The 12479-nt window shown below is 37.9% G+C and overlaps 1 protein-coding gene and 1 pseudogene across 3 annotated transcripts in view; both read right to left on the reverse strand.

Moving 5' to 3' along the window:
• Window positions 1–12479, reverse strand: part of KCNQ4 (potassium voltage-gated channel subfamily Q member 4) — a 280413-nt gene that overhangs the window by 103288 nt on the left and 164646 nt on the right. The gene's annotated exons all lie outside the window — the stretch shown is intronic.
• LOC149464907 (isochorismatase domain-containing protein 2 pseudogene) lies at window positions 4486–5112 on the reverse strand (annotated as a pseudogene).

The raw sequence follows: 12479 nt of genomic DNA on the forward strand, positions 1-12479 counted from the left end.
GTTTCCTCCGTTCAAAAAAATGGATATTAACGGATGCGGACATTAACGGATGTAAAAAGATGTTCATCCGTTTACATCCGCAAGTCCATAGAAATACATGCAGGTCCATTTTTAATCTGTAAATGGACAGATGAAAAACAAACATACGGAACGCCTGTGTGAAAGGGGCCTAAGGGAATTTCTAATGGATACCAATGGAATTGCCTGTCTAGAGTGGCCCTCACATTACATAGTCTTAAATAGTAAATCTATTGGAGTCTGCACAGAGATTGTACAATCTGACTGTAATGAGTACAGTCTTCCTAAAGCAGAACTTCACCCAAAAGTGGAAGTTCTGCTTGTTTGTACCCCCCCCCCCATACTTCCACATTTGGCACTTTTTTGGGAGAGTGGGTACTTGGTTTTGACAGGTACCTGCTCCCACTTCCAGTCAGATACCATGCGCAGTAGGAAACCAGCAGAAGATGACGGCACCTGCACCCAACGTCGATTGAACAATTGGCTTAGGTGAGGACATTGCTGGGTCCCTGGACAGATAAGGGACCTTATATTAAAGTCAGCAGCAACAAAATTTGTATCTGCTCACTTTTAATTTTTTTGGTGGGGAGCTTGGAGCTCCGCTTTAAAGGGGTTTTGCAGAGATTGAAAAAATTAGATAGTGATGTGTGTAAGTATTCTAACACCAGTCAACTTAAATACATATTTTCAATTGTCTTGATCTTGACTGTAAAATATTTGTAATAATAATTTTTATATTAGTTTTTTTTCAACTGTGAAATCTTATAGCGGAATTTACCTCAATTGAAAAAAAAAATGCTGATGGGTAGGGTTTTTATGACAAGACAGACCCCAGTGGTCTCTTCTGTCATAAGTGCCTCTCCCTGCCTGTCAGCGGTAATGTACGCAGAGACACACACAACAATGAAGAAAGTGACTCTGGTGCGCATGTGCAGGAGTGACATCATCATGGCCTGGCCATTCAAGCAGCTGAACAGAGGAAACATGGAAGTAAGACAGGGAGAAGATGAAATGTGCTCAGGACCAGCTGGAGCTCTGACAGCACAGTGTTAGAGGGCTTCATTTGACAGGTAAGTCTGCCATTACATACTAATATGTGATGCATACTAGTACTTTATGTCAAAGCTCCTGGTATATATAACAGTGTTTAATTCCGTTTAACACACATTGCAGCTCAATGTAGCAAAATACTTAATTGTTTGGTAATTCTGCAAGAATAGCCTGGGATACTGAAAGGAGAAATATTGGGGTTGGTTTACTAAAGGCAAACAGACTGTTTTTGTAATGTAGTAAACGTTGTAAAGAATACCCAATCAGGGGCAAGGAAAATAAATAGTAAAAAAAAAATTTTGTGCACATTGGATAATAGAAATCAGCAGAACTTTACAACATTTAGTAAACACAGGGGAAAACGAGTACAACTGCACTTGCGAAGTGCAGTCTATTCGCCTTTAGTAAATCCACCCCGTTGCTGCATAGTTACATAGTTAGTCTGGCTGAAAAAAAGACAAAAGCCTATCCAGTTCAACCATAAAAAAAAAAAAAAAAGTTATAATCCTACACCCACAGTTGATCCAAAGGAAGGAAGGCAACCCCCCCTCCCCCCCAGCAAAACATGATCCAATTTGCTCCTGCATGGGGAACAAATTCCTTCCTGATCCCCTGAGAGGATATTCTCTGGATCAACTTTACCTATAAATATTATCCAGTTATATTCTGTGTATCCAAGAAAGAATCCAGGCTTTTTTAAAAGCAATCCACTGAGCCGGCCAGAACCAACTCTTGAGGGAGTCTATTTCACATTTTCACAGCTCTCACTGTGAAGAAGCCTTTACGTATTTGGAGATTAAATTTATTTTCCTCCAGATGTAAAAGTGCCCCCTTGTCCTCTGTGATGACCTCAGGGTGAATAATTCTACATCGAGTTCACTATATGAACCACTGATGTATTTATACATGTTGATCATATCCCCCCTTAATCTCCTCTTCTCAAGAGAGAATAAATTCAGTTCCTCTAATCTTTCCTCATAAAAAAAAATAAAAGCTTTTAGCAAGACCCAAAGAAGAAAAAAAAAACAACTACAATTACCAGCAATCACCAGCAGTCAAAAGTAAGACTTTTTCACTCTCCACTCAAATCTCCCACTCTTTTTAGCTATCAACCAGCAAAAAAAAGCCAGTTTTGTGTGTGATTAAGAGGCATAGTGGTTGATTTACTAAAACTGGAGCATGCAAAATCTGGTGCAGCTCTGCCTGCAGGTTTTTTTTTCAAAGCTGAAGTTAGAAGCTGATTGATTACCATGCACAGCTTCACCAGATTTTACACTCTCCAGTTTCAGTAAATCAACCCCATAGGCTGTGTATGTGATACAGTGCAAGCAGATCTAGCAGCCAACTTCTGGGCCCAAGCACTATTATGTGACAGAGGAAGTGATGTCACTGCTCTTAGTGTGCCACACAGTTGAAACTGTGGATTCTGGTGCCAGTTGTCAAGGAGGAAGGAGCAGAGGGGATTGCTGTTCAGGTGAGCATCAGTAGGTGGTGGTGGGGGAGGAGGGGATTTAAACAGACGGTATAACTTTGGTAACTTTATCTTGAATGGACACTGTATTAATACTTCCTTAAAAAACATCTTTGTTTACAGAGATCAATAGCTGAAGCTCTGATTAAACATACAATGGAATGAATCACAGAAGTGGCTCATCTTGCCACTTGGAGACAGTCTGAAAGCAAAGTTACTGATTTGCTATCTTCTTATAAAAAAAAATCATAAAAAATTATAGAAAAATTGTAGAAAAAAAAGGGATGCAGCGCTCCACCACAAACATCGATGTACAAATTAACTAATCCATGTGGTGTAAAACGAAAAATTACTCAAACCCCCATCCTCCAATGCATTTCACTCAGCAATGAACTGTATAATAATAACTTAAAGCAGGACCCAAGGAGAAATAGTTTTTGACATTTGTTATGTACCAATTAATTGTTTATAATCATGGGTGTTTCATGTGCAGATGCTGCAGCTTTAATGAAACCAAAACTTAGAATCACTTCTCTTACAGTCAAGAACATTACTTGCTCTCCCCCCGCTTCCATTGATAAAACATCCTGAATTCTTTTCCAGAATACAAGACGTCTGTTTATTGACCAAGGAGAGGTCCTGACATTCAACTGCCGTTCCTCGCCCCTTGTCCAGAAAAAAAAAACACATTCTTAACCAAATATTTATTATACAGTATATGTCATACAAATTTTTTTTTGATTTACCAAATCCTATTTATTTTATTCCAGCAAAAAAGTTTTCACTTCTGTCTTTGTTCTATAGGAGATTTCCCTCATTTTCTGTGTTCCTGGGACAGGAAGTGGTAGGGAATCTACACATATAGGACGCACATAACAACAGAATTCTGACTGAGGTTCAAAGGTTAAGATCCTTTGTCCTAATTATAGTACCAGTGGTTTTTACACGTGCAGAATGAAAAAAATTAGTTTAATTTCAGATCAATTTCTTAAGTTACTATGTTAAGTTTTGTTGAATTTGTAACGGAATTTGTTTTGTTTCATTTATTCATTTTTGACTGCATTCAAATTTTTTCCAATGGATTCAAAGTATCGGAGTCGAATTTGAATAAAAAATATTGAATCGATCCAAATTCCTTGTAAAGAATAGCTGGTTTTGTTCAATTCAAAATTTGAATTTCGGAAGATGGAGATATTTTTCTATTTTATTCTATTCTACTTAAAATTCGAATTTTGGAAGACAGCTTTTTTCTTTCTATTTTATTCTAATCTATTTTTTCATTTCTATTCTATTAATTTCTTTTCTATTCTGTTTTATTCCAGTCTATTTTTTTCTGTTCTATTCTATTCTTTCCTTTTCATTTAGTTTCTATGCTATTGTTTTATTTTCTATCTATTCCTTTATTTTCTATTGTATTCTGTTTTATTATGTTCTATTTTATTCTATTCTATTCTTTTTGAAATTTGAATTTTGGAAGACGACTATATTCTTTCTATTTTATTCTATTCTATAGGAAATTCAGATTTTGAAATATGGCTATATTCTTTCTATTCTATTGTATTTGAATTTTTAAATTAGAATCTCGAAAGACAGCTATATTCTCTATTTTATTCTATTTTTTCTATTCTATTCTTTTATTTTCTATTCTATTCTTTTCTATGCTGTTCCTTTATTTTCTATTCCATTCAATTCTTTTATTTTTTATTCTACTCTATTACTTTCAAAATTCAAATTTCAGAAGATGGCTATAATCTAATGCGGATGTGAATGGCTCCCTCTGGGCAGGAGCTCTGTATGTGGCACACTGGTCACTGTCACTTTCTTTCCTTGTGCAGGGTGTTTTGTCTCAGTCTCCTCCTGTATTTTTCTGCAGGCATCCTGTCCCTAGTGTGGATAGAACATTTTCACTACCTTTGGTTTGTCTGAGAAACACTGGTAATTATATTTTACATTCATGTCAGTATTTTGAAATCAAGGATTGATATGTTTCCCCATGGGATCTTATGTGGCAAGATTTTATTTTAAAAGAGAGACAAGAGGCCGCTGTCAGGAACTGGCTCTATTATGAGTTTCTGAACCTGTTTAAATTTGGGATGGGAAGAGTCCTGCAGTAACTGTAAGATCACCCCTTCACTTGTGGATAGAAAAGCTCCACTTTGCTTAAGGCGGTTAAGAGCCACAAGACGGTCCACCTATTTCAGTCTGCTCCAGTCTGGTTACTTCATCCACTGTGTCAGCCAGCGGCAGCTGCGAGATGAGAAAGCATCAGCTACAACATGGACATCAAAGCCCTCTTCCAGAAGATCCAAGGTGGTACTCGTAATGCAGGCCTGTGTCTCAATGCCGCAGAGAATAATAAAACATCTCTCAGGAAAGGACTGGAGTTCCTTCTCCACTTCTGGGATCAACATAGTGAAGCAGGTCTTGGAGTATTTCTTGATGCCATCAGTTCCAAGCTCTGGCACGGTGGGACCAAGTCCTTTAGGGTATTGTTCAGTCACTATAACTGGTATCTCTAAAATTTTGCCAGCCTGCAGTAGCCTGGAAGCCACAGACACAATCTTCACCGCACGTCACCTGCACACTTCCGGTATCACACCGCAGTGAAAAAGTGAAACTCATATATTATATAGATTCATTACACACAGAGTGATATTATTTCAAGCATGTATTTCCTTTAATTTTGATGATTATGGTATACAGCCCGTGAAAACCCAAAATTCAGTATCTCAGAAAATTAAAATATTGTGAAAAAGTTCAATTATTGTAGACTCATGGGGGTTTATTTACTAAAGCTGGAGAGTGCAAAATCAGACTCACTTCTGCATAGAAACCAATCAGCTTCCAGGTTTCATTGCCAAAGCTTCATTGAACAAGCTGAGGTTAGAAGCTGATTGGTTTCTATGCAGAAGGGAGTCTGATTTTGGACTCTCCAGCTTTAGTAAAAAAAACCCATGGTGTCACACTCTAAGCAGCTAATTAACTGAAAACACCTGTAAAGGTTTCCTTAGCATTTAAATAGTCTCTGTGTCTGGTTCAGTAGGTTTACAAAATCATGGGGAAGACTTCTGACTTGACAGTTGTCCAGAAGACAATCACTGACACCCTCCGCAAGGAAGGTAAGTCACAAAAGGTCATTGCTAAAGAAGCTGGCTGTTTACAGAGTGCTGTATCCAAACAAATTGATGGAATGTTGAGTGGAAGAAAAAGTGTGATAGAAAAAGCTGCATAAGCAGCTTTAAGAGGATTGTGACGTAAAGGCCATTCAAGAATGTGGAGGAAATTCACAAGAAGTGGTCTAGGTTGGTGTCAGTGCTTCAAGAGCCACCACACACAGACATATTCGGGACATGGGCTACAACTGTAGAATTCCTTGTGTCAAGCCACTCCTGAACCAGAGACTATGTCAGAAGCATCTTACCTGGGCTAAAGAGAAAAAGGACTGGATTGTTGCTTAGTGGTTCAAAGTCCTCTTTTTGGATGACAGTAAATTTTGCATTTTATTTTGAAATCAAGGTTCCAAAGTCTGGAGGAAGGGAGGAGACTGAGGCACAGAATACAAGTTCCATGAGGTCCAGTGTGATGTTCCCACAGTCAATGATGATTTGGGGAGCCATGTCATCTGCTGGTGTTGGTCCACTGTATTTTATCAAATCCACAGTCAGCGCAGCCCTCTACCAGGAAATTCTAGAGCACTTCATGCTTCCCTCTGCTGACCAGCTTTATAGAGATGCTGAATTAATTTAACAGCAGGACTTGGCCTTTGCCCACACTGCCAAAAGTACAAATACCTGATTTAATGATCGTGGTATCACTGTGCTTGATTGGCCAGCAAACTCGCCTGACCTAAACCCTATAGAGCACAGATGTCAAACTGCGGCACAGATGTCAAACAGCTGTTAAGAAACTACAAGTCCCATCATGTCTGTGCTTTTAGGAGTCATGCTTGTAACTGTCAGCCTTGCAACGCCTCATTGGATTTGTAGTTCTGCAACAGCTAGAGGGCCACACTTTGACACCCCTGTCATAGAGAATCTCTGGGGTATTGTCAAGAGGAAGATGAGAGACACCAGACCCAACAATGCAGATGAGCTGAAGGCAACTATCAAAGCAACATGGACTTCCATAACACCTCAGCAGTGCTGCAGGCTGATCTCCTCCATGCCACACCATACTGATGCAGTAACTCATGAAAAAGGAGCCCTGAGTACTGAGTGCATACTATACTGTACATGGACATACTTTTCAGTAAGCCAACATTTCTATATTAAAAATCCTTTTTTTTAATTGGTCTTATGTAATATTTTAATTTTCTGAGTTACTGATTTGGGGTTTTCACTAGCTGTAAGCCATAATTACCATAATTATCAAAATTAAAAGAAAGAAATGCTTGAAATATATCACTCTGTGTGTAATGAATCTATATATGAGTTTCACTTTTTGAATTGAATTAATGAAATACATTAACTTTTTGATGATATTCTAATTAAATGAGATGCACCTGTATTGTTCATGGGAGGTGTATGCATGAGCAGCACTGGTGATCAGTTATAGAAGATATTGGTGCTTAGAGATATTGGGACACGTGGATAATTTGGTGGAAGATCTTACTGCTTTTAACTTTTTTGGACTTTATTATTTATAGTGAAAGTTTGTGGGTTGAGCAGCAAATTTTGCTGCAATAGTTAGATTGTGACATCTAGAGGGAAATTATCCCGTTAGCTGTCACAATGAGGGTTCCAATGTAAAATGTTATAATGTTACATGTCACACCGTGAATGTGGGTGTAACATATAACATGTTACAAAAGGTGAACTTATCCTTTAATAAAAGAAAAGTCAGCTAGTGGCACTTGGTGTAAAAAAGGTAATAACTAAAAGAACTAAAATCACTTCAACACTTCACAATTCAACATATTACACAGGCACTAACCAAATTAGTCTCCAATACTCTAATATCCAGCAAGATTCTCTACTATTGCATTTCTGTCTTGGATGCCCATTACCTAATGTAAATGATAAGGCCAGTTTATTGCTTCATCATATCCTGACAGCATCAACCTATTTGTTTTTTCAGTTTGCACAGAAAATAACTGATGTAAGATATATGGAATATCTTTCAGCGAGTTTGAACAACAAACTAGAATAATTTAATGCTGTTCGGGAAACCTGGGAATTGTTCTAAGAGGTCTGTTATGTCTGACACTGCACTATCATTGTTAAATTGTTTTTCTTGTTCTTCCAAACTTCTATTGCATTAGTTACCATTCCTTAGGAAATTGTAGTGTAGCTATAATGGCCATATTCAATATTCACAGAGCAACCACTGAAGAAGTCCAATACAAAAAAAAATCTGTATGTTTGTTTGAGTGCCGTAGATAGTGATAGATAGATAGATAGATAGATAGATAGATAGATAGATAGATACTGTAGATATTTAGTCCTTTCACTGTTTAAATACATAAGCCTGTAGGTATCTATGATTTCTCGCACATACTTTGTACATGCTCCTCTGTTTAGAACTTCCTCTTCTACCACAGCTGTTCTACCTGGAAAAATTGCTGCCACTGACTGTCAGTGTGCCGAGTCTCTATCTGTGTTGGCAGGCCTTGCTCATAAATGCATTGTCACAATATTATTCTTGCTTTAAATTTTTTTAAACCTGCACATTATATTCTTTAAAACAACAGTGAAATATACAGTATATATATATATATATATATATATATATTATTATACAGTATTTATATAGCACCAAAAGGTTTGCTCAGCACTGTACATTATAGAGGGGGACAGAACATGAGACAATGCAGTAACAGAACAATACACAAGGGGTTCGAGAGCCCTGCTCTTTCGAGCTTACAATCTATATTTATATATAACATTGTGCCTATATCCTATCTTAATCAGCTCTAATGAACTATCTCCTCCTCTTCTCTGCTTAACTACTCTAAATTTTTTCTTCCTTTTTTGTAGTGTAACTTTTTTTAAAAAAAATTGTATTTAATATAGTTTACAACTATACAATGTAAAGGCCAAATCACATAATGCAACATCCATAATTCAACTTCACAACATCTCCAAGATACGCCCGTTCTTAACCTCTGACACTACTAAGCAACTTATTTACTCCCTTGTTATCTCTCGCCTTGACTATTGCAATTCCCTCCTCATTGGCCTACCTCATCGCAGGCTATCCCCTCTTCAGTCTATCATGAATGCTGCTGCCAGACTCATCCACCTTACTAACTGTTCTATATCTGCCATCTCTCTCTGCCAATCCCTCCACTGGCTTCCCATAGCCCACCGGATAAAATTCAAAACATTAACAATAACCTATAAAGCCATTTATAACTCTGCCCCAAATTATATCACCAATCTTGTCTCCAAATATCACCCAAACCGTCCTCTCCGCTCCTCCCATGACCTCTTGCTCTCTAGCTCCCTTATCTCCTCCTCCCATGCTCATCTCCAGGACTCCCCCATCCTCTGGAACTCTCTACCCCAATCTATCAAATCACCTACTCTTCCCACTCTTAGGCGATCTCTGAAAACCTATCTCTTCAGGGAAGCCTATCCTACCTTCAACTAATAATGGAATCTTCTGTTCTTCCTATCAGTTCATCCCCCACAGTTATTACCTTTTGTACGACCAGACCCTCCCTCTTAGAATGTAAGCTTCAAGGAGCAGGGCTCCCCTAACCCTCTTGTATTGAACTGTATTGTTGCTGTATTGTCTCCCTTTATATTGTAAAGCGCTGAGCGAACTGTTGGTGCTATATAAATCCTGTATAATAATAATAATGAAATGTGCACTGTCTATCTACAGCATGGCTGTTCAACTAATGATACAATCTGTGAAGTTCCATTTGTAACAGAGCCAGCTGAGGGGATGACACACCTGCTACAGCCATCCCCTCCTGAGCATGCTCTCTGGAGAAGCATTTCTCCTGTTCAAAATGTGGCCTAGTAAAAATTATTAAATACTGTGCAGATAGTCACTACGGTATTTTGGTGTTGTTTTTAAATGCTGGATGGAGTCCTGTTCAAATGTGACTAGTGAATGAATTGAAGACTGTGTAAATAGGCACTACAATAATTTTGGGTCCTTCTTCAGTGAAATAAATATACTCTAATGTTAATGTTTTTTTAATTAAAAGTTGGCTAGTGTCTCTTATAATAATAATTAAAGTGACTGTAAATGTTTTTACATGTCATTTTTTTTTTTTAAATACAATTTTCTTTAAAATAACAAACATGTTATACTTAACCTGCTGTGTGCAATGGTTTTGCACAGGGCAGCCCAATCCTCCTACTTTTGGCTCCTCCAATCTCCACTGAGTGCCCCCTTAGCAAGCCGAAGAATGTATTAAGGTAAAAAACCTTCTGCCTTTAAAACCACTTTAAATACTGTGTTTAATTAAACATTAAATAGTGTCTCTCCTTCTCAAAATGGGGCCTACTGAAAGTGGTTAAATATTGTGCATGTCACTACAATATTTTTTTAATAAAAGAAATACACTTTAATTATTTTTAAAATTAAAATTAAGTTGTTTAATTAAAAGTTGACTGGTGTCTCTTCTATTCAAAATGGGACTTATTAAACGTGATAAAATAATGTGCATAATGCCTAATTTCACTACAATATTTTTAAATAAAAACAAATACACTCTAATGTCAGCCTAGTGCAAGTGTTTAACTACTGTGAATGTAGTTACTATGATATTTTGGGGCTTTATCTAGTCAAGCAAATATAACCTGTTGATTTTTTCTGTTGAAAGCTGGCTGGTAAATGTCCTATTCAAAATGCGGCCTAGTGAAAGTGCTGTGCTGACTTTTGTCTGTGAAATAAAGCATTCTAATTTTGATTTATTACATTTTAAACTGGGACTTATTTTTATTTTGTGGTTTGAATAGGCAGCCATCTTAAAAATGATTGCCATACCAAGGCTCCTGTACTTATTTTAAACAATACGTATTCAACTCCCCAACACTATTTTTTCAATTATTCAGGCTATATTCTGAAGGTTCCTATGCAACTATAAAGCTCCCGGAATCAGCATGCTAACCATTACCATGTCCAAACTGACAGGAGACATTGGCTCCACCAATATTCAAAAACATTACTAGGCAAGCCACCTCGCGCACATAGTGAACTCAAACCGCCATAAAAGATAGAAAGACTGGCATCATATTAACCTTTATTGGGATGTCCTGATCAACTCCTGCTCGTGAGTTAAGAGGCAATGCCTCCCTTCTTCTAATCCTCTCACTCCACTACAGGGGCTTCCTTAAATATATTCCTCACAGTCTGCAAAAATGTAGTGATCTCTAAAACTGCCAGCTCTTTGATCTTACTGCTGGAAACCTATAATTGCCATCTGGCCAAAAATCAGTAATTTTTTCTTTGAATGACACTCTACTCCAGACTTACAGCCCAGACTTTCTTTGATAAGAGCACATTTAGTGATTTAAGTGCCCTTAAAACACTGAATGAAAATAATCCAATGGCATACTCAAAGGCTTCCCGATAAGACACTTTTTGAATTCCCCACAACACAGGCAACATGATGTCCAAACTCTTACACCTTTTTGAATCTGTTTGTCTCCCATTCTCACATTTGATATCAATAATTTGTACTAGCTTCTTTCAAACCCTGTCCCTACAATTGGGAATGGTAAATAGATCTTAACCAGCATTACCCTGTCTTTTCACCCTGCTCCATTCTTACTCTACCATACCACATAACCATGAAACAATAATAACTGAAAAAAAATATAAACTGTTTTGCATAAGTGTATGGTGATGTGCTCTGCTTGTTTCAGCAAAAAATGTGTCAAACCAAAGCCTCATAGTGAGGGGATGGCCAGCCTTTTTCCATGAAATTGTCCCCTTCAGTTATGCTTTTAGTCTGGTGCATCCAGCCACCAAAAGGATATGCATCAAGGAGGTTCTTTGCCATGCCTCAGACTGGGGCAGTTTGGAAAAAAAGGGGCAAAAACTTTCTACTATTTTTATGGGAGGGGTTGCAGCACAGAGACATTGGCCAAAATAGTTTCTCCTCCCTACCACCAGCACCACAACACTCCTATTTTAGGATTAGTGGAGGAGGAGGAGGAGGAAAAGGGTGTATCAGCAGTTATAAAAATCTGCAGCTGCATGTCCTTGAAAAGAAGCAGGAAAAAAAGCATTAGCAGTCCTCAAAATAAAATGGCTTCTATGTATCTTTAACCACTTGCCCTCCTGAGGATTTACCCCCCTTCCTGACCAGGCCATTTTTTGCATTACGGCGTTGTGTTATTTTAACTGACAATTTCGCGATCGCGCAACGCTGCACCCAAATGAAATTTTTGTCCTTTTTCTTCCAGGAATTGAGCTTTCTTTCGGTGGTATGTGCGTTTTTATTTTTTGCGCTATAAAAAAAAAGACCGACAATTTTGAGACTTTTTGCTATTAAACATGTCCAGTAAAAAATGTCATCATAAATTTAGGCCAAAATTTATTCTGCTACATGTCTTTGCTAAAACAAAAAACCCAATACATGTAAATTAATTGGTTTACGTGAACATTTTAGCACTTACAATTGGTGGTATAGATACTGGAATTTTTTAAATTAATTTTTACTAGTAATGGCGGCGTACAGCAGGACTGCGGCGGACATTCTGACACTGGGGGGAACTGACTTGGTTTCACTGACATCCCCAGTTACACCAATACAGTGATCAGTGCTGAAAAAAAGTAAGACACTGTACTAATGGCACTGGGCAGGAAGGGGTTAACATGAGGGATGATCAAAGGGTTAACTGTGTGCTGGGAGTGTTTTACATAGGGGGCCATGTCAGCATGCTTCACTGTAAGCACACTGCTTTGGATGGCTGTTCTGTGCACAGCCATCCAAAGCATTGTTCCCGAGCTGACAGGGAGGAGAACTGTTAGTAAA

The sequence above is a fragment of the Staurois parvus genome, unplaced genomic scaffold (assembly GCF_062004578.1).
Source record: "Staurois parvus isolate SC_StPar_1 unplaced genomic scaffold, SC_StPar_1.0 ptg000145l, whole genome shotgun sequence".
Classification (NCBI taxonomy): Eukaryota; Metazoa; Chordata; class Amphibia; order Anura; family Ranidae; genus Staurois; species Staurois parvus.